This window comes from Macaca fascicularis, chromosome 8, assembly GCF_037993035.2.
Source record: "Macaca fascicularis isolate 582-1 chromosome 8, T2T-MFA8v1.1".
NCBI classification, from domain to species: Eukaryota; Metazoa; Chordata; class Mammalia; order Primates; family Cercopithecidae; genus Macaca; species Macaca fascicularis.
The window spans coordinates 48,186,650-48,210,323 of NC_088382.1; positions in this window are offsets into that span (position 1 = coordinate 48,186,650).

Below are 23,674 nucleotides of genomic sequence, written 5' to 3' on the forward strand. Positions count from 1 at the left end.
TCTCACATCACAGAGCAGTTTCTCAGAAAGCTTCTTTCCAGATTTCTTCTGAGGATATTTCCTTTTTCACCGTAGCCCTCTATGGGATTCCAAAGATCACTTTGCCAATTCCACAAGAACTGTCTTAGCGAAAGGCTTCTTGATGGGATAGCTGTAACTCTGTGAGATGATTTCACAGAACGCAAAGAAGTTTCTCAGAAAGCTTCTTTCTCTTTGATATCGGAGGATATTTCCTTTTTTCCCTATAGTCTTCAAAGGGATCCGAAATATCTGTTCTCAGATTCCACAGAAATAAGGCTAGCAAAGAGATCCACGAAATACAGATGTAACTCTGTGAGTGGAAGTCACACATCACAGAGCAGTTTCTCAGAAAGCTTCTTTGCAGATTTCATCTGAGGATATTTCCTTTTTCACCGTGGCCCTCTATTGGCTTCCAAATATCACTTTGCCAATTCCACAAGAACTGTCTTAGCGAAAGGCTTCTTGAGGGGAAAGCTGTAACTCTGTGAGATGATTTCACAGAACACAAAGAAGTTTCTCACAAAGCTTCTTTCTCTTTGTTATAGGAGGATATTTCCTTTGGTCCTTTAGTCTTCAAAGGGATCCGAAATATCTGTTCTCAGATTCCACAGAAATAAGGCTAGCAAAGAGATCCACGAAATACAAATGTAACTCTGTGAGATGAATTAACAGAACACTAAGCAGTTTCTCAGAAAGCTTCTTTCCAGATTTCATCTGAGGATATTTCCTTTTTCACCATAGCGCTCTATGGGCTTCCAAATATCACTTTGCCAATTCCACAAGAACTTGTTAGCGAAAGGCTTCTTGAGGGGAAAGCTGTAACTCTGTGAGGTGATTTCACAGAACACAAAGTAGTTTCTCACAAAGCTACTTTCTCTTTTTTATCGGAGGATATTTCCTTTGGCCCTATAGTCTTCAAAGGGATCCGAAATATCTGTTCTCAGATTCCACAGAAATAAGGCTTGCAAAGAGATCCACGAAATACAGATGTAACTCTGTGAGTGGAAGTCACACATCACAGAGCAATTTCTGAGAAAGCTTCTTTCCAGATTTCATCTGAGGATATTTCCTTTTTCACCATAGCCCTCTATGGGCTTCGAAATATCACTTTGCCAATTCCGCAGGAACTGTCTTAGCGAAAGGCTTCTTGAGGGGAAAGCTGTAACTCTGTGAGATGATTTCACAGAACACAAATAAGTTTCTCAGAAAGCTTCTTCCTCTTTGTTATCGGAGGATATTTCCTTTGGCCCAATAGTCTTCAAAGGGATCCGAAATATCTATTCTCAGATTCCACAGAAATAAGGTTAGCAAATAGATCCCCGAAATACAGTTGTAACTCTGTGAGATGAATGAACAGAACACTAAGCAGTTTCTCAGAAAGCTTCTTTCCAGATTTCATCTGAGGATATTTCCTTTTACACCATAGCCCTCTAAGGGCTTCCAAATATCACTTTGCCAATTCCACAAGAACTGTCTTAGCCAAAGGCTTCTTGAGGGGAAAGCTGTAACTCTGTGAGATGATTTCACAGAACACAAAGAAGTTTCTCACAAAGCTTCTTTCTCTTTTTTATCGGAGGATATTTCCTTTGGCCCTATAGTCTTCAAAGGGATCCGAAATATCTGTTCTCAGATTCCACAGAAATAAGGCTAGCAAAGAGATCCACGAAATACAAATGTAACTCTGTGAGTGGAAGTCACACTTTACAGAGCAGTTTCTCAGGAATCTTCTTTCCAGATTTCATCTGAGGATACTTCCTTTTTCACATTAGCCCTCTATTGGCTTCCAAATATCACTTTGCCAATTCCACAAGAACTGTCTTAGCGAAAGGCTTCTTGAGGGGAAGCTGTAACTCTGTAAGATGATTTCACAGAACACAAAGAAGTTTCTCAGAAAGCTTCTTTCTCTTTGTTATCGGAGGATAATTCCTTTGGCCCTATAGTCTTCAAAGGGATCCGAAATATCTGTTCTCAGATTCCACAAAAATAAGGCTAGCAAAGAGATATACGAAATACAAATGTAACTCTGTGAGATGAATTAACAGAACACTAAGCAGTTTCTCAGAAAGCTTCTTTCCAGATTTCATCTGAGGATATTTCCTTTTTCACCGTAGCCCTCTATGGGCTTCCAAATATCACTTTGCCAATTCCACAAGAACTGTCTTAGCGAAAGGCATCTTGAGGGGAAAGCTGTAACTCTGTGAGGTGATTTCACAGAACACAAAGTAGTTTCTCACAAAGCTACTTTCTCTTTGTTATCGGAGGATATTTCCTTTGGCCCTATAGTCTTCAAAGGGATCCGAAATATCTGTTCTCAGATTCCACAGAAATAAGGCTTGCAAAGAGATCCACGAAATACAGATGTAACTCTGTGAGTGGAAGTCACACTTCACAGAGCAATTTCTGAGAAAGCTTCTTCCCAGATTTCATCTGAGGATATTTCCTTTTTCACCATAGCCCTCTATGGGCTTCCAAATATCACTTTGCCAATTCCGCAGGAACTGTCTTAGCGAAAAGATTCTTGAGTGGAAAGCTGTAACTCTGTGAGATGATTTCAAAGAACACAAAGAAGTTTCTCAGAAAGCTTCTTTCTCTTTGTTATCGGAGGACATTTACTTTGGCTCTATAATCTTCAAAGGGAACCGAAATATCTGTTCTCAGATTCCACAGAAATACGGCTAGCAAAGAGATACACGAAATACAGATGTAACTCTGTGAGATGAATTAACAGAACACTAAGCAGTTTCTCAGAAAGTTTCTTTCCAGATTTCATCTGAGGATATTTCCTTTTTCACCATAGCCCTCTATGGGCTTCCAAATTTCACTTTGCCAATTCAACAAGAACTGTCTTAGCGAAAGCTTCTTGAGGGGAAAGCTGTAACTCTGTGAGATGATTTCACAGAACACAAAGAAGTTTCTCAGAAAGCTTCTTTCTCTTTGTTATCGGAGGATATTTCCTTTTGTCCCTATAGTCTTCAAAGGGATACGAAATATCTGTTCTCAGATTCCACAGAAATAAGGCTAGCAAAGAGATCCACGAAATACAGATGAAACTCTGTGAGATGAATTAACAGAACACTAAGCAGTTTCTCAGAAAGCTTCTTTCCAGATTTCATCTGAGGATATTTCCTTTTTCACCATAGCCCTCTACGGGCTTCCAAATATCACTTTGTCAATTCCACAAGAACTGTCTTAGCGAAAGGCTTCTTGAGGGGAAAGCTGTAACTCTGTGAGATGATTTCACAGAACACAAAGAAGTTTCTCAGAAAGCTTCTTTCTCTTTGTTATCGGAGGATATTTCCTTTTTTCCCTATAGTCTTCAAAGGGATACGAAATATCTGTTCTCAGATTCCACAGAAATAAGCTAGCAAAGAGATCCACGAAATACAGATGTAACTCTGTGAGTGGAGGTCACACATCAAAGAGCAGTTTCTCAGAAAGCTTCTTACCAGATTTCATCTGAGGATATTTCCTTTTTCACCATAGCCCTCTAAAGGCTTCTAAATATCACTTTGCCAATAGCACAAAAACTGTCTTAGCGAAAGGCTTCTTGAGGAGAAATCTGTAACTCTGTGAGATGATTTCACAGAACACAAAGAAGTTTCTCAGAAAGCTTCTTTCTCTTTGTTATCGGAGGATATTTCCTTTGGCCCTATAGTCTTCAAAGGGATCCGAAATATCTGTTCTCAGATTACACAGAAATAAGGCTTGCAAAGAGATCAACGAAATACGGATATAACACTGTGAGGTGAAGTCACACATCACAGAGCAGTTTCTCAGAAAGCTTCTTTCCAGATTTCATCTGAGGATACTTCCTTTTTCACATTAGCCCTCTATTGGCTTCCAAATATCACTTTGCCAATTCCACAAGAACTGTCTTAGCGAAAGGCTTCTTGAGGGGAAAGCTGTAACTCTGTGAGGTGATTTCCCAGAACACAAAGAAGTATCTCAGAAAGCTTCTTTCTCTTTGTTATCGGAGGATATTTCCTTTGGCCCTATAGTCTTCAAGGGATCCGAAATACCTGTTCTCAGATACCACAGAAGTAATGCTAGCAAAGAGATCCACGAAATACAGATGTAACTCTGTGAGTGGAAGTCACACATCACAGAGCAATTTCTCAGAAAGCTTCTTTCCAGATTTCATCTGAGGATATTTCCTTTTTCACCATAGCCCTCTATGGGCTTCCAAATATCACTTTGCCAATTCCGCAAGAACTGTCTTAGCGAAAAGATTCTTGAGGGGAAAGCTGTAACTCTGTGAGATGATTTCAAAGAACACAAAGAAGTTTCTCAGAAAGCTTCTTTCTCTTTGTTATCGGAGGACATTTCCTTTGGCCCTATAATCTTCAAAGGAATCCGAAATATCTGTTCTCAGATTCCACAGAAATAAGGCTAGCAAAGAGATCCATGAAAAACAGATGTAACTCTGTGAGTGGAAGTCTCACATCACAGAGCAGTTTCTCAGAAAGCTTCTTTCCAGATTTCTTCTGAGGATATTTCCTTTTTCACCGTAGCCCTCTATGGGATTCCAAAGATCACTTTGCCAATTCCACAAGAACTGTCTTAGCGAAAGGCTTCTTGATGGGATAGCTGTAACTCTGTGAGATGATTTCACAGAACGCAAAGAAGTTTCTCAGAAAGCTTCTTTCTCTTTGATATCGGAGGATATTTCCTTTTTTCCCTATAGTCTTCAAAGGGATCCGAAATATCTGTTCTCAGATTCCACAGAAATAAGGCTAGCAAAGAGATCCACGAAATACAGATGTAACTCTGTGAGTGGAAGTCACACATCACAGAGCAGTTTCTCAGAAAGCTTCTTTCCAGATTTCATCTGAGGATATATTTTTTTTCACCATAGCCCTCTAAGGGCTTCCAAATATCACTTTGCCAATTCCACAAGAACTGTCTTAGCGAAAGGCTTCTTGAGGGGAAAGCTGTAACTCTGTGAGATGATTTCACAGAACACAAAGAAGTTTCTCAGAAAGCTTCTTTCTCTTTGTTATCGGAGGATATTTCCTTTGGCCCTATAGTCTTCAAAGGGATCCGAAATATCAGTTCTCATATTCCACAGAAATAAGGCTAGCAAAGAGAATCACGATATACAGATGTCACTCTGTGAGATGAATTAACAAAACACAAAGAGGTTCTCAGAAAGCTTCTTTCCAGATTTCATCTGAGGATATTTCCTTTTTAATCATAGCCCTCTATGGGCTTCCAAATATCCCTTTGCCAATTCCACAAGAACTGTCTTATCGAAAGCTTCTTGAGGGGAAATCCGTAACTCTGTGAGATGATTTCACAGAACACAAAGAAGTTTCTCACAAAGCTTCTTTCTCTGTGTTATCGGAGGATATATCCTTTGGCCCTATAGTCTTCAAAGGGATCCGAAATACATGTTCTCACATTCCACAGAAATAAGGCTAGCAAAGAGATCCACGAAATACAGATGTAACTCTGTGAGTGGAAGTCTCACATCACAGAGCAGTTTCTCAGAAAGCTTCTTTCCAGATTTCTTCTGAGGATATTTCCTTTTTCACCGTAGCCCTCTATGGGATTGCAAAGATCACTTTGCCAATTCCACAAGAACTGTCTTAGCGAAAGGCTTCTTGATGGGATAACTGTAACTCTGTGAGATGATTTCACAGAACGCAAAGAAGTTTCTCAGAAAGCTTGTTTCTCTTTGATATCGGAGGATATTTCCTTTTTTCCCTATAGTCTTCAAAGGGATCCGAAATACCTGTTCTCAGATTCCACAAAAATAAGGCTAGCAAAGAGATCCACGAAATACCGATGTAACTCTGTGAGTGGAAGTCACACATCACAGAGCAGTTTCTCAGAAAGCTTCTTTCCAGATTTCATCTGAGGATATTTCCTTTTTCACCATAGCCCTCTATGGGCTTCCAAATATCACTTTGCCAATTCCACAAGAACTGTCTTAGCGAAAAGATTCTTGAGGGGAAAGCTGTAACTCTGTGAGATGATTTCAAAGAACACAAAGAAGTTTCTCAGAAAGCTTCATTCTCTTTGTTATCGGAGGATATTTCCTTTGGCCCTATAGTCTTCAAAGGGATCCGAAATATCTGTTCTCAGATTCCACAGAAATAAGGCTAGCAAAGAGATCCACGAAATACAGATGTAACACTGTGAGATGAATGAACAGAACACTAAGCAGTTTCTCAGAAAACTTCTTTACAGATTTCATCTGAGGATATTTCCTTTTTCACCATAGCCCTCTAGGAGCTTCCAAATATCACTTTGCCAATTCCACAAGAACTGTCTTAGCGATAGCTTCTTGAGGGGAAAGCTGTAACTCTGTGAGATTATTTCACAGAACACAAAGAGGTTTCTCAGAAAGCTTCTTTCTCTTTGTTATCGGAGGATATTTCCTTTGGCCCTATAGTCTTCAAAGGGATCCGAAATATCTGTTCTCAGATTCCACAGAAATAAGGCTAGCAAAGAGATCCACGAAATACAGATGTAACTCTGTGAGATGAATGAACAGAACACTAAGCAGTTTCTCAGAAAACTTCTTTACAGATTTCATCTGAGGATATTTCCTTTTTCACCGAAGCCCTATAGGCTGCCAAATATCACTTTGCCATTTCCACAAGAACTGTCTTAGCGAAAGGTTTCTTGAGGGGAAAGCTGTAACTCTGTGAGATGATTTCACAGAAAGCAAAGAAGTTTCTCAGAAAGCTTCTTTCTTTTTGTTATTGGAGGATATTTCCTTTGGCCCTATAGTCTTCAAAGGGATCCGAAATATCTGTTATCAGATTCCACAGAAATAAGGTTAGCAAAGAGATCCACGAAATACAGTTGTAACTGTGTGAGATGAATGAACAGAACACTAAGCCATTTCTCAGAAAGCTTCTTTCTCTTTGTTATCGGAATTATATATCGTTTGGCCCTATAGTCTTCAAACAGATCCGAAATATCTGTTCTCAGATTCCACAGAAATAAGGCTAGCAAACAGATCCACGAAATACAGTTGTAACTTTATCAGTGACAGTCACACATCACAGAGCAGTTTCTCAGAAAGCTTCTTTCCAGTTTTCATCTGAGGATATTTCCTTTTTCACCATAGCCCTCTATGGGCTTCCAAATATCACTTTGCCAATTCCACAAGAACTGTCTTAGCGAAAGGCTTCTTGATGGGATAGCTGTAACTCTGTGAGATGATTTCACAGAACGCAAAGAAGTTTCTCAGAAAGCTTCTTTCTCTGTGATATCGGAGGATATTTCCTTTTTTCCCTATAGTCTTCAAAGGGCTCCGAAATATCTGTTATCAGATTCCACAGAAATAAGGTTAGCAAAGAGATCCACGAAATACAGTTGTAACTGTGTGAGATGAATGAACAGAACACTAAGCCATTTCTCAGAAAGCTTCTTTCTCTTTGTTATCGGAATTATATTTCGTTTGGCCCTATAGTCTTCAAACGGATCCGAAATATCTGTTCTCATATTCCAAAGAAATAAGGCTAGCAAAGAGATCCACGAAATACAGTTGTAACTCTGTGAGTGGAAGTCACACATCACAGAGCAGTTTCTCAGAAAGCTTCCTTCCAGATTTCATCTGAGGATATTTTCTTTTTCACCATAGCCCTCTAAGGGCTTCCACATATCACTTTCCCAATTCCACAAGAACTGTCTTAGCGAAAGGCTTCTTGAGGGGAAAGCTGTAACTCTGTGAGATGATTTCACAGAACACAACGAAGTTTCTCAGAAATCTTCTTCCTCTTTGTTATCGGAGGATATTTCCTTATTTCCCTATAGTCTTCAAAGGGATCCGAAATATCTGTTCTCAGATTTCACAGAAATAAGGCTAGCAAAGAGATCTAGGAAATACAGTTGTAACTGTGTGAGATGAATGAACAGAACACTAAGCAGTTTCTCAGAAAGCTTCTTTCCAGATTCCATCTGAGGATATTTCCTTTTACGCCATAGCCCTATAAGGGCTTCCAAATATCACTTTGCTTATTCCACAACAACTGTCTTAGCGAAAGGCTTCTTGAGGGGAAAGCTGTAACTCTGTGAGATGATTTCACAGAACACGAAGTAGTTTCTCACAAAGCTTCTTTCTCTTTTTTATCGGAGGATATTTCCCTTGGCCCTATAGTCTTCAAAGGGATCCGAAATATCTGTTCTCAGATTCCACAGAAATAAGGCTAGCAAAGAGATCCACGAAATACAGTTGTAACTCTGTGAGTGGCAGTCACACATCACAGAGCAGTTTCTCAGAAAGCTTCTTTCCAGATTTCATCTGAGGATATTTCCTTTTTCACCATAGCCCTCTATGGGCTTCCAAATATCACTTTGCCAATTCCACAAGAACTGTCTTAGCGAAAGGCTTCTTGATGGGATAGCTGTAACTCTGTGAGACGATTTCACATAACGCAAAGAAGTTTCTCAGAAAGCTTCTTTCTCTTTGATATCGGAGGATATTTCCTTTTTCCCCTATAGTCTTCAAAGGGATCCGAAATATCTGTTATCAGATTCCACAGAAATAAGGTTAGCAAAGAGATGCACGAAATACAGTTGTAACTGTGTGAGATGAATGAACAGAACACTAAGCCATTTCTCAGAAAGCTTCTTTCTCTTTCTTATCGGAATTATATTCCGTTTGGCCCTATAGTCTTCAAACGGATCCGAAATATCTGTTCTCAGATTCCACAGAAATAAGGCTAGCACAGAGATCCACGAAATACAGATGTAACTCTGTGAGTGGAAGTCACACATCACAGAGCAGTTTCTCAGAAAGCTTCTTTCCAGATTTCATCTGAGGTTATTTCCTTTTTCACCATAGCCCTCTATGGGCTTCCACATATCACTTTCCCAATTCCACAAGAACTGTCTTAGCGAAAGGCTTCTTGAGGGGAAAGCTGTAACTCTGTGAGATGATTTCACAGAACACAACGAAGTTTCTCAGCAATCTTCTTCCTCTTTGTTATCGGAGGATATTTCCTTATTTCCCTATAGTCTTCAAAGGGATCCGAAATATCTGTTCTCAGATTTCACAGAAATAAGGCTAGCAAAGAGATCCACGAAATACAGTTGTAACTGTGTGAGATGAATGAACAGAACACTAAGCAGTTTCTCAGAAAGCTTCTTTCCAGATTCCATCTGAGGATATTTCCTTTTACACCATAGCCCTATAAGGGCTTCCAAATATCACTTTGCTTATTCCACAACAACTGTCTTAGCGAAAGGCTTCTTGAGGGGAAAGCTGTAACTCTGTGAGATGATTTCACAGAACACGAAGAAGTTTCTCAAAAAGCTTCTTTCTCTTTTTTATCGGAGGATATTTCCTTTGGCCCTATAGTCTTCAAAGGGATCCGAAATATCTGTTCTCAGATTCCACAGAAATAAGGCTAGCAAAGAGATCCACGAAATACAGTTGTAACTCTGTGAGTGGCAGTCACACATCACAGAGCAGTTTCTCAGAAAGCTTCTTTCCAGATTTCATCTGAGGATATTTCCTTTTTCACCATAGCCCTCTATGGGCTTCCAAATATCACTTTGCCAATTCCACAAGAACTGTCTTAGCCAAAGGCTTCTTGATGGGATAGCTGTAACTCTGTGAGACGATTTCACAGAACGCAAAGAAGTTTCTCAGAAAGCTTCTTTCTCTTTGATATCGGAGGACATTTCCTTTTTTCCCTATAGTCTTCAAAGGGATCCGAAATATCTGTTATCAGATTCCACAGAAATTAGGTTAGCAAAGAGATCCACGAAATACAGTTGTAACTGTGTGAGATGAATGAACAGAACACTAAGCCATTTCTCAGAAAGCTTCTTTCTCTTTGTTATCGGAATTATATTTCGTTTGGCCCTACAGACTTCAAAGGGATCCGAAATATCTGTTCTCAGATTCCACAGAAATAAGGCTTGCAAAGAGATCCACGAAATACAGATGTAACTCTGTGAGATGAACGAACAGAACATTAAGCCGTTTCTCCGAAAGCTTCTTTCCCGATTTCATGTGAGGTTATTTCCTTTTTCACCATAGCCCTCTATGGGCTTCCAAATATCACTTTGTAATTCCACAAGAACTGTCTTAGCGAAAGGCTTCTTGAGGGGAAAGCTGTAACTCTGTGAAATGATTTCACAGAACACTAAGAAGTTTCTCAGAAAGCTTCTTTCTCTTTAATATCTGAGGATATTTCCTTTGGCCCTAGAGTCTTCAAAGGGATCCGAAATATCTCTTCTCAGATTCCACAGAAAAAAGGCTAGGAGAGAGATCCATGAAATACAGATGTAACTCTGTGAGTGGAAGTCACACATCACAGAGCAGTTTCTCAGAAAGCTTCTTTGCAGATTTCATCTGAGGATATTTCCTTTTTCACCGTGGCCCTCTATGGGCTTCCAAATATCACTTGGCCAATTCCACAAGAACTGTCTTAGCGAAAGGCTTCTTGAGGGGAAAGCTGTAACTCTGTGAGATGATTTCACAGAACTCAAAGAAGTTTCTCAGAAAGCTTCTTTCTCTTTGTTTTCGGAGGATATTTCCATTGGCCCTATAGTCTTCAAAGGGATTCGAAATATCTGTTCTCAGATTCCACGGAAATAAGGCTAGCAAAGAGATCCACGAAATACAGATGTAACTCTGTGAGTGGAAGTCACACATCACAGAGCAGTTTCTCAGAAAGCTTCTTTCCAGATTTCATCTGAGGATATTTCCTTTTTCAACATAGCCCTCTATGGGCTTCCAAATATCACTTTGCAAATTCCACAAGAACTGTCTTAGCGAAAGGCTTCTTGAGGGGAAAGCTTAACTCTGTGAGATGATTTCACAAAACACGAAGAAGTTTCACAGAAAGCTTCTTTCTCTTTGTTATCGGAGGATATTTCCTTTGGCCCTATAGTCTTCAAAGGGATCCGAAATATCTGTTCTCAGATTCCACAGAAATAAGGCTAGCAAAGATATCCACGAAATACAGATGTAACTCTGTGAGATGAACGAACAGAACACTAAGCGGTTTCTCCGAAAGCTTCTTTCCAGATTTCATCTGAGGATATTTCCTTTTTCACCATAGCCCTCTATGGGCTTCCAAATATCACTTTGCCAATTCCACAAGAACTGTCTTAGCGAAAGGCTTCTTGAGGGGAAAGCTGTAACTATGTGAGATGATTTCACAGAACACAAAGAGGTTTCTGAGAAAGCTTCTTTCTCTTTAATATCGGAGGATATTTCCTTTGGCCCTTTAGTCTTCAAAGGGTTCCGAAATATCTGTTCTCAGATTCCACAGAAATAAGGCTAGCAAAGAGATCCACGAAATACAGATGTAACTCTGTGAGTGGAAGTCAGACATCGCAGAGCAGTTTCTCAGAAAGCTTCTTTCCAGATTTCATTTGAGGATATTTCCTTTTTCACATTAGCCATCTACGGGCTTCCAAATATCACTTTGCCAATTCCACAAGAACTGTCTTAGCGAAAGGCTTCCTGAGTGGAAAGCTGTAAATCTGTGAGATGATTTCACAGAACACAAAGAAGGTTCTCAGAAAGCTTCTTTCTCTTTGTTATCAGTGAATATTTCCTTTGGCCCTATAGTCTTCAAGGGGATCTGAAATATCTGTTCTCAGATTCCACAGAAATAAGGCTAGCAAAGAGATCCACGAAATACAGATGTAACTCTGTGAGTGGAAGTCACACATCACAGAGCAGTTTCTCAGAAAGCTTCTTTCCAGATTTCATCTGAGGATATTTCCTTTTTCACCATAGCCCTCTAAGGGCTTCCAAATATCACTTTGCCAATTCCACAAGAACTGTCTTAGCGAAAGGCTTCTTGAGGGGAAAGCTGTAACTCTGTGAGATGATTTCACAGAACACAAAGAAGTTTCTCAGAAAGCTTCTTTCTCTTTGTTATCGGAGAATATTTCCTTTGGCCCTATAGTCTTCAAAGGGATCCGAAATATCTGTTCTCAGATTCCACAGAAATAAGGCTAGCAAAGAGATCCACGATATACAGATGTAACTCTCTGTGTGGAAGTCACACATCACAGAGCAGTTTCTCAGAAATCTTCTTTCCAGATTTCGTCTGAGGATATTTCCTTTTTCACCGTAGCCCTCTATGGGATTCCAAATATCACTTTGCCAGTTCCAAAAGAACTGTCTTAGCGAAAGGCTTATTGAGGAGAAAGCTTTACCTCTGTGAGATGATTTCACAGAACACAAAGTAATTCCTCAGAAAGCTTCTTTCTCTTTGTTATCGGAGGATATTTCCTTTGGCCCTATATTCTTCAAAGAGATCTGAAATATCTGTTCTCAGATTCCACCGAAATAAGGCTAGCAAAGAGAAACACGAAATACAGATGTAACTCTGTGAGTGGAAGTCACACATCACAGAGCAGTTTCTCAGAAAGCTTCTTTCCCGATTTCATCTCAGGATATTTCCTTTTTCACCATAGCCCTCTATGGGCTTCCAAATATCACTTTGTAATTCCACAAGAACTGTCTTAGCGAAAGGCTTCTTGAGGGGAAAGCTGTAACTCTGTGAAATGATTTCACAGAACACTAAGAAGTTTCTCAGAAAGCTTCTTTCTCTTTAATATCTGAGGATATTTCCTTTGGCCCTAGAGTCTTCAAAGGGATCCGAAATATCTGTTCTCAGATTCCACAGAAATAAGGCTAGGAGAGAGATCCATGAAATACAGATGTAACTCTGTGAGTGGAAGTCAGACATCGCAGAGCAGTTTCTCAGAAAGCTTCTTTCCAGATTTCATTTGAGGATATTTCCTTTTTCACATTAGCCATCTATGGGCTTCCAAATATCACTTTGCCAATTCCACAAGAACTGTCTTAGCGAAAGGCTTCCTGAGTGGAAAGCTGTAACTCTGTGAGACGATTTCACAGAACACAAAGAAGGTTCTCAGAAAGCTTCTTTCTCTTTGTTATCAGTGGATATTTCCTTTGGCCCTATAGTCTTCAAGGGGATCCGAAATATCTGTTCTCAGATTCCACAGAAATAAGGCTAGCAAAGACATCCACGAAATACAGATGTAACTCTGTGAGTGGAAGTCACACATTACAGAGCAGTTTCTCAGAAAGCTTCTTTCCAGATTTCATCTGAGGATATTTCCTTTTTCACCATAGCCCTCTAAGGGCTTCCAAATATCACTTTGCCAATTCCACAAGAACTGTCTTAGCGAAAGGCTTCTTGAGGGGAAAGCTGTAACTCTGTGAGATGATTTCACAGAACACAAAGAAGTTTCTCAGAAAGCTTCTTTCTCTTTGTTATCGGAGAATATTTCCTTTGGCCCTATAGTCTTCAAAGGGATCCGAAATATCTGTTCTCAGATTCCACAGAAATAAGGCTAGCAAAGAGATCCACGATATACAGATGTAACTCTCTGTGTGGAAGTCACACATCACAGAGCAGTTTCTCAGAAAGCTTCTTTCCAGATTTCATCTGAGGATATTTCCTTTTTCACCATAGCTCTCTAGGGGCTTCCAAATATCACTTTGCCAATTCCACAAGAACTGTCTTAGCGAAAGGCTTCTTAAGGGGAAAGCTGTAACTCTGTGAGATGATTTCACAGAACACAAAGAAGTTTCTCAGAAAGCTTCTTTCTCTTTGTTATCGGAGGATATTTCCTTTGGCCCTATAGTCTTCAAAGGGATCCGTAATATCTGTTCTCAGATTCCACAGAAATAAGGCTAGCAAAGATATCCACGAAATACAGATGTAACTATGTGAGATGAACGAACAGAACACTAAGCGGTTTCTCCGAAAGCTTCTTTCCAGATTTCATCTCAGGATATTTCCTTTTTCACCATAGCCCTCTATGGGCTTCCAAATATCACTTTGCCAATTCCACAAGAACTGTCTTAGCGAAAGGCTTCTTGAGGGGAAAGCTGTAACTCTGTGAGATGATTTCACAGAACACAAAGAGGTTTCTGAGAAAGCTTCTTTCTCTTTAATATCGGAGGATATTTCCTTTGGCCCTTTAGTCTTCAAAGGGTTCCGAAATATCTGTTCTCAGATTCCACCGAAATAAGGCTAGCAAAGAGATCCACGAAATACAGATGTAACTCTGTGAGTGGAAGTCAGACATCGCAGAGCAGTTTCTCAGAAAGCTTCTTTCCAGATTTCATTTGAGGATATTTCCTTTTTCACATTAGCCACCTATGGGCTTCCAAATATCACTTTGCCAATTCCACAAGAACTGTCTTAGCGAAAGGATTCCTGATTGGAAAGCTGTAACTCTGTGAGATGATTTCACAGAACACAAAGAAGGTTCTCAGAAAGCTTCTTTCTCTTTGTTATCAGTGGATATTTCATTTGGCCCTATAGTCTTCAAAGGGATCCGAAATATCTGTTCTCAGATTCCACAGAAATAAGGCTAGGAGAGAGATCCATGAAATACAGATGTAACTCTGTGAGTGGAAGTCACACATCACAGAGCAGTTTCTCAGAAAGCTTCTTTGCAGATTTCATCTGAGGATATTTCCTTTTTCACCGTGGCCCTCTATGGGCTTCCAAATATCACTTGGCCAATTCCACAAGAACTGTCTTAGCGAAAGGCTTTTTGAGGGGAAAGCTGTAACTCTGTGAGATGATTTCACAGAACTCAAAGAAGTTTCTCAGAAAGCTTCTTTCTCTTTGTTTTCGGAGGATATTTCCATTGGCCCTATAGTCTTCAAAGGGATCCGAAATATCTGTTCTCAGATTCCACGGAAATAAGGCTAGCAAAGAGATCCACGAAATACAGATGTAACTCTGTGAGTGGAAGTCACACATCACAGAGCAGTTTCTCAGAAAGCTTCTTTCCAGATTTCATGTGAGGATATTTCCTTTTTCACCATAGCCCTCTATGGGCTTCCAAATATCACTTTGCCAATTCCACAAGAACTGTCTTAGCGAAAGGCTTCTTGAGGGGAAAGCTGTAACTCTGTGAGATGATTTCACAGAACACAAAGAAGTTTCTGAGAAAGCTTCTTTCTCTTTGTTATCGGAGGATATTTCCTTTGGCCCTAGAGTCTTCAAAGGGATCCGAAAGATCTGTTCTGAGATTCCACAGAAATAAGGCTAGCAAAGAGATCCACGAAATACAGATGTAACTCTGTGAGTGGAAGTCACACATCACAGAGCAGTTTCTCAGAAAGCTTCTTTCCAGATTTCATCTGAGGATATTTCCTTTTTCACCATAGCCCTCTATGGGCTTCCAAATATCACTTTGCCAATTCCACAAGAACTGTCTTAGCGAAAGGCTTTTTGAGGGGAAAGCTGTAACTCTTTGAGATAATTTCACACAACACGAAGAAGTTTCACAGAAAGCTTCTTTCTCTTTGTTATCGGAGGATATTTCCTTTGTCCCTGTAGTCTTCAAAGGAATCCGATATATCTGTTCTCAGATTCCACAGAAATAAGGCTAGCAAAGAGATCCACGAAATACAGATGTAACTCTGTGAGATGAACGAACAGAACACTAAGCGGTTTCTCCGAAAGCTTCTTTCCCGATTTCATGTGAGGATATTTCCTTTTTCACCATAGACCTCTATGGGCTTCCAAATATCACTTTGCCAATTCCACAAGAACTGTCGTAGCGAAAGGCTTCTTGAGGGGAAAGCTGTAACTCTGTGAAATGATTTCACAGAACACAAAGAAGTTTCTCAGAAAGCTTCTTTCTCTTTGTTATCGGAGGATATTTCCTTTGGCCCTTTAGTCTTCAAAGGCATCCGAAATATCTGTTCTCAGATTCCACAGAAATAAGGCTAGCAAAGAGATCCACGAAATACAGATGTAACTCTGTGAGTGGAAGTCACACTTCACAGAGCAGTTTCTCAGAATGCTTCTTTCCAGATTTCATCTGAGGATATTTCCTTTTTCACCATAGCCCTCTATGGGCTTCAAAATATCACTTTGCCAATTCCACAAGAACTGTCTTAGTGAAATGCTTCTTGAGGGGAAAGCTGTAACTCTGTGAGATGATTTCACAGAACACAAAGAAGTTTCTCAGAAAGCTTCTTTCTCTTTGTTATCGGAGGATATTTCCTTTGGCTCTATAGTTTTCAAAGGGATCCGAAATATCTGTTCTCAGATTCCACAGAAATGAGGCTAGCAAAGAGATCCACGAAATACTGATGTAACTCTGTGAGTGGAAGTCACACATCACAGAGCAGTTTCTCAGAAAGCTTCTTTCCAGATTTCATCTGAGGATATTTCCTTTTTCACCATAGCCCTCTATGGGCTTCCAAATATCACTTTGCCAATTCCACAAGAACTGTCTTAGCGATAGGCTTCTTGAGGGGAAAGCTGTAAGTCTGTGAGATGATTTCACAGAAGATAAAGAAGTTTCTCAGAAAGCTTCTTTCTCTTTGTTATCGGAGGATAATTCCTTTGGCCCTATAGTCTTCAAGGTAATCCGAAATATCTGTTCTCAGATTCCACAGAAATAAGGCTAGCAAAGAGATCCACGAAATACAGATGTAACTCTGTGAGAGGAATGAACCGAACACTAAGCAGTTTCTCAGAAAGCTTCTTTCCCGATTTCATCTGAGGATACTTCCTTTTTCACCATAGCCCTCTATGGGCTTCCAAATATCACTTTGCCAATTCCACAAGTACTGTCTTAGCGAAAGGCTTCTTGAGGGGTAAGCTGTAACTCTGTGAGATGATTTCACAGAACACAAAGAAGTCTCTCAGAAAGCTTCTTTCTCTTTGTTATCGGAGGATATTTCCTTTGGCCCTATAGTCTTCAAAGGGATCCGAAATATCTGTTCTCAGATTCCACAGAAATAAGGCTAGCAAAGAGATCCACGAAATACAGATGTAACTCTGTGAGTGGAAGTCAGACATCGCAGAGCAGTTTCCCAGAAAACTTCTTTCCAGATTTCATCTGAGGATATTTCCTTTTTCACATTAGCCCTCTATGGGCTTCCAAATATCACTTTGCCAATTCCACAAGAACTGTCTTAGCGAAAGGCTTCCTGAGTGGAAAGCTGTAACTCTGTGAGATGATTTCACAGAACACAAAGAAGTTTCTGAGAAAGCTTCTTTCTCTTTGTTATCGGAGGATATATCCTTTGGCCCTATAGTCTTCAAAGGGATCCGAAATATCTCTTCTCAGATTCCACAGAAATAAGGCTAGCAAAGAGATCCACGAAATACAGATGTAACTCTGTGAGTGGAAGTCACATATCACAGAGCAGTTTCTCAGAAAGCTAATTTCCAGATTTCATCTGAGGATATTTCCTTTTTCACCATAGCCCTCTATGGGCTTCCAAATATCACTTTGCCAGTTCCACAAGAACTGTCTTAGCGAAAGGCTTCTTGAGGGGAAAGCTGTAACTCTGTGAGTTGATTTCACAGAACACAAAGAAGTTTCCCAGAAAGCTTCTTTCTCTTTGTTATCGGAGGATATTTCCTTTGGCCCTATAGTCATCAAACGGATCCGAAATATCTGTTCTCAGATTCCACAGAAATAAGGCTAGCAAAGAGATCCACGGAATACAGATGTAACTCTGTGAGTGGAAGTCAGACATCGCAGAGCAGTTTCTCAGAAAGCTTCTTTCCAGATTTCATCTGAGGATATTTCCTTTTTCACCATAGCCCTCTATGGGCTTCCAAATATCACTTTGCCAATTCCACAAGAACTGTCTTAGCGAAAGGCTTCTTGAGGGGAAAGCTGTAACTCTGTGAGATGATTTCACAGAACACAAAGAAGTTTCTCAGAAAGCTTCTTTCTCTTTGTTATCGGAGGATATTTCCTTTGGCCCTGTAGTCTTCAAAGGAATCCGAAATATCTGTTCTCAGATTCCACAGAAATAAGGCTAGCAAAGAGATCCACGAAATACAGATGTAACTCTGTGAGATGAACGAACAGAACACTAAGCGGTTTCTCCGAAAGCTTCTTTCCCGATTTCATGTGAGGATATTTCCTTTTTCACCATAGCCCTCTATGGGCTTCCAAATATCACTTTGCCAATTCCACAAGAACTGTCTCAGCGAAAGGCTTCTTGAGGGGAAAGCTGTAACTCTGTGAAATGATTTCACAGAACACAAAGAAGTTTCTCAGAAAGCTTCTTTCTCTTTGTTATCGGAGGATATTTCCTTTGGCCCTTTAGTCTTCAAAGGCATCCGAAATATCTGTTCTCAGATTCCACAGAAATAAGGCTAGCAAAGAGATCCACGAAATACAGATGTAACTCTGTGAGTAGAAGTCACACTTCACAGAGCAGTTTCTCAGAATGCTTCTTTCCAGATTTCATCTGAGGATATTTCCTTTTTCACCATAGCCCTCTATGGGCTTCAAAATATCACTTTGCCAATTCCACAAGAACTGTCTTAGTGAAAGGCTTCTTGAGGGGAAAGCTGTAACTCTGTGAGATGATTTCACAGAACACAAAGAAGTTTTTCAGAAAGCTTCTTTTTCTTTGTTATCGGAGGATATTTTCTTTGGCCCAATAGTCTTCAAAGGGATCCGAAATATCTGTTCTGAGATTCCACAGAAATAAGGCTAGCAAAGACATCCACGAAATACAGATGTAACTCTGTGAGTGGAAGTCAGACATCGCAGAGCAGTTTCTCAGAAAGTTTCTTTCCAGATTTCATCTGAGGATATTTCCTTTTTCACATTAGCCCTCTATGGGCTTCCAAATATCACTTTGCCAATTCCACAAGAACTCTCTTAGCGACAGGCTTCTTGAGGGGAAAGCTGTAAGTCTGTGAGATGATTCCACAGAAGATAAAGAAGTTTCTCAGAAAGCTTCTTTCTCTTTGTTATCGGAGGATATTTCCTTTGGCCCTATAGTCTTCAAGGGGATCCAAAATATCTGTTCTCAGATTCCACAGAAATAAGGCTAGCAAAGAGATCCACGAAATACAGATGTAACTCTGTGAGTGGAAGTCACACATCACAGAGCAGTTTCTCAGAAAGCTTCTTTCCAGATTTCATCTGAGGATATTTCCTTTTTCACCATAGCCCCCTATGGGCTTCCAAATATCACTTTGTCAATTCCACAAGAACTGTCTTAGCGAAAGGCTTCTTGAGGGGAAAGCTGTAACTCTGTGAGATGATTTCACAGAACACAAAGAAGTTTCTCAGAAAGCTTCTTTCTCTTTGTTATCGGAGGATATTTCCTTTGGCCCTATAGTCTTCAAAGGGATCCGAAATATCTGTTCTCAGATTCCACAGAAATAAGGCTAGCAAAGAGATCCACGAAATACAGATGTAACTCTGTGAGTGGAAGTCAGACATCGCAGAGCAGTTTCTCAGAAAGCTTCTTTCCAGATTTCATGTGAGGATATTTCCTTTTTCACCATAGCCCTCTATGGGCTTCCAAATATCACTTTGCCAATTCCACAAGAACTGTCTTAGCGAAAGGCTTCTTGAGGGGAAAGCTGTAACTCTGTGAGATGATTTCAAAGAACACAAAGAAGTTTCTGAGAAAGCTTCTTTCTCTTTGTTATCGGAGGATATTTCCTTTGGCCCTAGAGTCTTCAAAGGGATCCGAAAGATCTGTTCTGAGATTCCACAGAAATAAGGCTAGCAAAGAGATCCACGAAATACAGATGTAACTCTGTGAGTGGAAGTCACACATCACAGAGCAGTTTCTCAGAAAGCTTCTTTCCAGATTTCATCTGAGGATATTTCCTTTTTCACCATAGCCCTCTATGGGCTTCCAAATATCACTTTGCCAATTCCACAAGAACTGTCTTAGCGAAAGGCTTTTTGAGGGGAAAGCTGTAACTCTTTGAGATAATTTCACACAACACGAAGAAGTTTCACAGAAAGCTTCTTTCTCTTTGTTATCGGAGGATATTTCCTTTGTCCCTGTAGTCTTCAAAGGAATCCGATATATCTGTTCTCAGATTCCACAGAAATAAGGCTAGCAAAGAGATCCACGAAATACAGATGTAACTCTGTGAGATGAACGAACAGAACACTAAGCGGTTTCTCCGAAAGCTTCTTTCCCGATTTCATGTGAGGATATTTCCTTTTTCACCATAGACCTCTATGGGCTTCCAAATATCACTTTGCCAATTCCACAAGAACTGTCGTAGCGAAAGGCTTCTTGAGGGGAAAGCTGTAACTCTGTGAAATGATTTCACAGAACACAAAGAAGTTTCTCAGAAAGCTTCTTTCTCTTTGTTATCGGAGGATATTTCCTTTGGCCCTTTAGTCTTCAAAGGCATCCGAAATATCTGTTCTCAGATTCCACAGAAATAAGGCTAGCAAAGAGATCCACGAAATACAGATGTAACTCTGTGAGTGGAAGTCACACTTCACAGAGCAGTTTCTCAGAATGCTTCTTTCCAGATTTCATCTGAGGATATTTCCTTTTTCACCATAGCCCTCTATGGGCTTCAAAATATCACTTTGCCAATTCCACAAGAACTGTCTTAGTGAAAGGCTTCTTGAGGGGAAAGCTGTAACTCTGTGAGATGATTTCACAGAACACAAAGAAGTTTCTCAGAAAGCTTCTTTCTCTTTGTTATCGGAGGATATTTCCTTTGGCTCTATAGTTTTCAAAGGGATCCGAAATATCTGTTCTCAGATTCCACAGAAATGAGGCTAGCAAAGAGATCCACGAAATACTGATGTAACTCTGTGAGTGGAAGTCACACATCACAGAGCAGTTTCTCAGAAAGCTTCTTTCCAGATTTCATCTGAGGATATTTCCTTTTTCACCATAGCCCTCTATGGGCTTCCAAATATCACTTTGCCAATTCCACAAGAACTGTCTTAGCGATAGGCTTCTTGAGGGGAAAGCTGTAAGTCTGTGAGATGATTTCACAGAAGATAAAGAAGTTTCTCAGAAAGCTTCTTTCTCTTTGTTATCGGAGGATAATTCCTTTGGCCCTATAGTCTTCAAGGTAATCCGAAATATCTGTTCTCAGATTCCACAGAAATAACGCTAGCAAAGAGATCCACGAAATACAGATGTAACTCTGTGAGAGGAATGAACCGAACACTAAGCAGTTTCTCAGAACGCTTCTTTCCCGATTTCATCTGAGGATACTTCCTTTTTCACCATAGCCCTCTATGGGCTTCCAAATATCACTTTGCCAATTCCACAAGTACTGTCTTAGCGAAAGGCTTCTTGAGGGGTAAGCTGTAACTCTGTGAGATGATTTCACAGAACACAAAGAAGTCTCTCAGAAAGCCTCTTTCTCTTTGTTATCGGAGGATATTTCCTTTGGCCCTATAGTCTTCAAAGGGATCCGAAATATCTGTTCTCAGATTCCACAGAAATAAGGCTAGCAAAGAGATCCACGAAATACAGATGTAACTCTGTGAGTGGAAGTCAGACATCGCAGAGCAGTTTCCCAGAAAACTTCTTTCCAGATTTCATCTGAGGATATTTCCTTTTTCACATTAGCCCTCTATGGGCTTCCAAATATCACTTTGCCAATTCCACAAGAACTGTCTTAGCGAAAGGCTTCCTGAGTGTAAAGCTGTAACTCTGTGAGATGATTTCACAGAACACAAAGAAGTTTCTCAGAAAGCTTCTTTCTCTTTGTTATCGGAGGATATATCCTTTGGCCCTATAGTCTTCAAAGGGATCCGAAATATCTCTTCTCAGATTCCACAGAAATAAGGCTAGCAAAGAGATCCACGAAATACAGATGTAACTCTGTGAGTGGAAGTCACATATCACAGAGCAGTTTCTCAGAAAGCTAATTTCCAGATTTCATCTGAGGATATTTCCTTTTTCACCATAGCCCTCTATGGGCTTCCAAATATCACTTTGCCAATTCCACAAGAACTGTCTTAGCGAAAGGCTTCTTGAGGGGAAAGCTGTAACTCTGTGAGTTGATTTCACAGAACACAAAGAAGTTTCCCAGAAAGCTTCTTTCTCTTTGTTATCGGAGGATATTTCCTTTGGCCCTATAGTCATCAAACGGATCCGAAATATCTGTTCTCAGATTCCACAGAAATAAGGCTAGCAAAGAGATCCACGGAATACAGATGTAACTCTGTGAGTGGAAGTCAGACATCGCAGAGCAGTTTCTCAGAAAGCTTCTTTCCAGATTTCATCTGAGGATATTTCCTTTTTCACCATAGCCCTCTAAGGGCTTCCAAATATCACTTTGCCAATTCCACAAGAACTGTCTTAGCGAAAGGCTTCTTGAGGGGAAAGCTGTAACTCTGTGAGATGATTTCACAGAACACAAAGAAGTTTCTCAGAAAGCTTCTTTCTCTTTGTTATCGGAGCATATTTCCTTTGGCCCTAGAGTCTTCAAAGGGATCCGAAATATCTGTTCTCATATTCCACAGAAATAAGGCTAGCAAAGAGATCCACGAAATACAGATGTAACTCTGTGAGTGGAAGACAGACATCGCAGAGCAGTTTCTCAGAAAGCTTCTTTCCAGATTTCATATGAGGATATTTCCTTTTTCACATTAGCCATCTATGGGCTTCCAAATATCACTTTGCCAATTACACAAGAACTGTCTTAGCGAAAGGCTTCTTGAGGGGAAAGCTGTAACTCTGTGAGATGATTTCACAGAACACAAAGAAGTTTCTCAGAAAGCTTCTTTCTCTTTGTTATCGGAGGATATTTCCTTTGGCCCTGTAGTCTTCAAAGGAATCCGAAATATCTGTTCTCAGATTCCACAGAAATAAGGCTAGCAAAGAGATCCACGAAATACAGATGTAACTCTGTGAGATGAACGAACAGAACACTAAGCGGTTTCTCCGAAAGCTTCTTTCCCGATTTCATGTGAGGATATTTCCTTTTTCACCATAGCCCTCTATGGGCTTCCAAATATCACTTTGCCAATTCCACAAGAACTGTCTCAGCGAAAGGCTTCTTGAGGGGAAAGCTGTAACTCTGTGAAATGATTTCACAGAACACAAAGAAGTTTCTCAGAAAGCTTCTTTCTCTTTGTTATCGGAGGATATTTCCTTTGGCCCTTTAGTCTTCAAAGGCATCCGAAATATCTGTTCTCAGATTCCACAGAAATAAGGCTAGCAAAGAGATCCACGAAATACAGATGTAACTCTGTGAGTGGAAGTCACACTTCACAGAGCAGTTTCTCAGAATGCTTCTTTCCAGATTTCATCTGAGGATATTTCCTTTTTCACCATAGCCCTCTATGGGCTTCAAAATATCACTTTGCCAATTCCACAAGAACTGTCTTAGTGAAAGGCTTCTTGAGGGGAAAGCTGTAACTCTGTGAGATGATTTCACAGAACACAAAGAAGTTTTTCAGAAAGCTTCTTTTTCTTTGTTATCGGAGGATATTTTCTTTGGCCCAATAGTCTTCAAAGGGATCCGAAATATCTGTTCTGAGATTCCACAGAAATAAGGCTAGCAAAGACATCCACGAAATACAGATGTAACTCTGTGAGTGGAAGTCAGACATCGCAGAGCAGTTTCTCAGAAAGTTTCTTTCCAGATTTCATCTGAGGATATTTCCTTTTTCACATTAGCCCTCTATGGGCTTCCAAATATCACTTTGCCAATTCCACAAGAACTCTCTTAGCGACAGGCTTCTTGAGGGGAAAGCTGTAAGTCTGTGAGATGATTCCACAGAAGATAAAGAAGTTTCTCAGAAAGCTTCTTTCTCTTTGTTATCGGAGGATATTTCCTTTGGCCCTATAGTCTTCAAGGGGATCCAAAATATCTGTTCTCAGATTCCACAGAAATAAGGCTAGCAAAGAGATCCACGAAATACAGATGTAACTCTGTGAGTGGAAGTCACACAT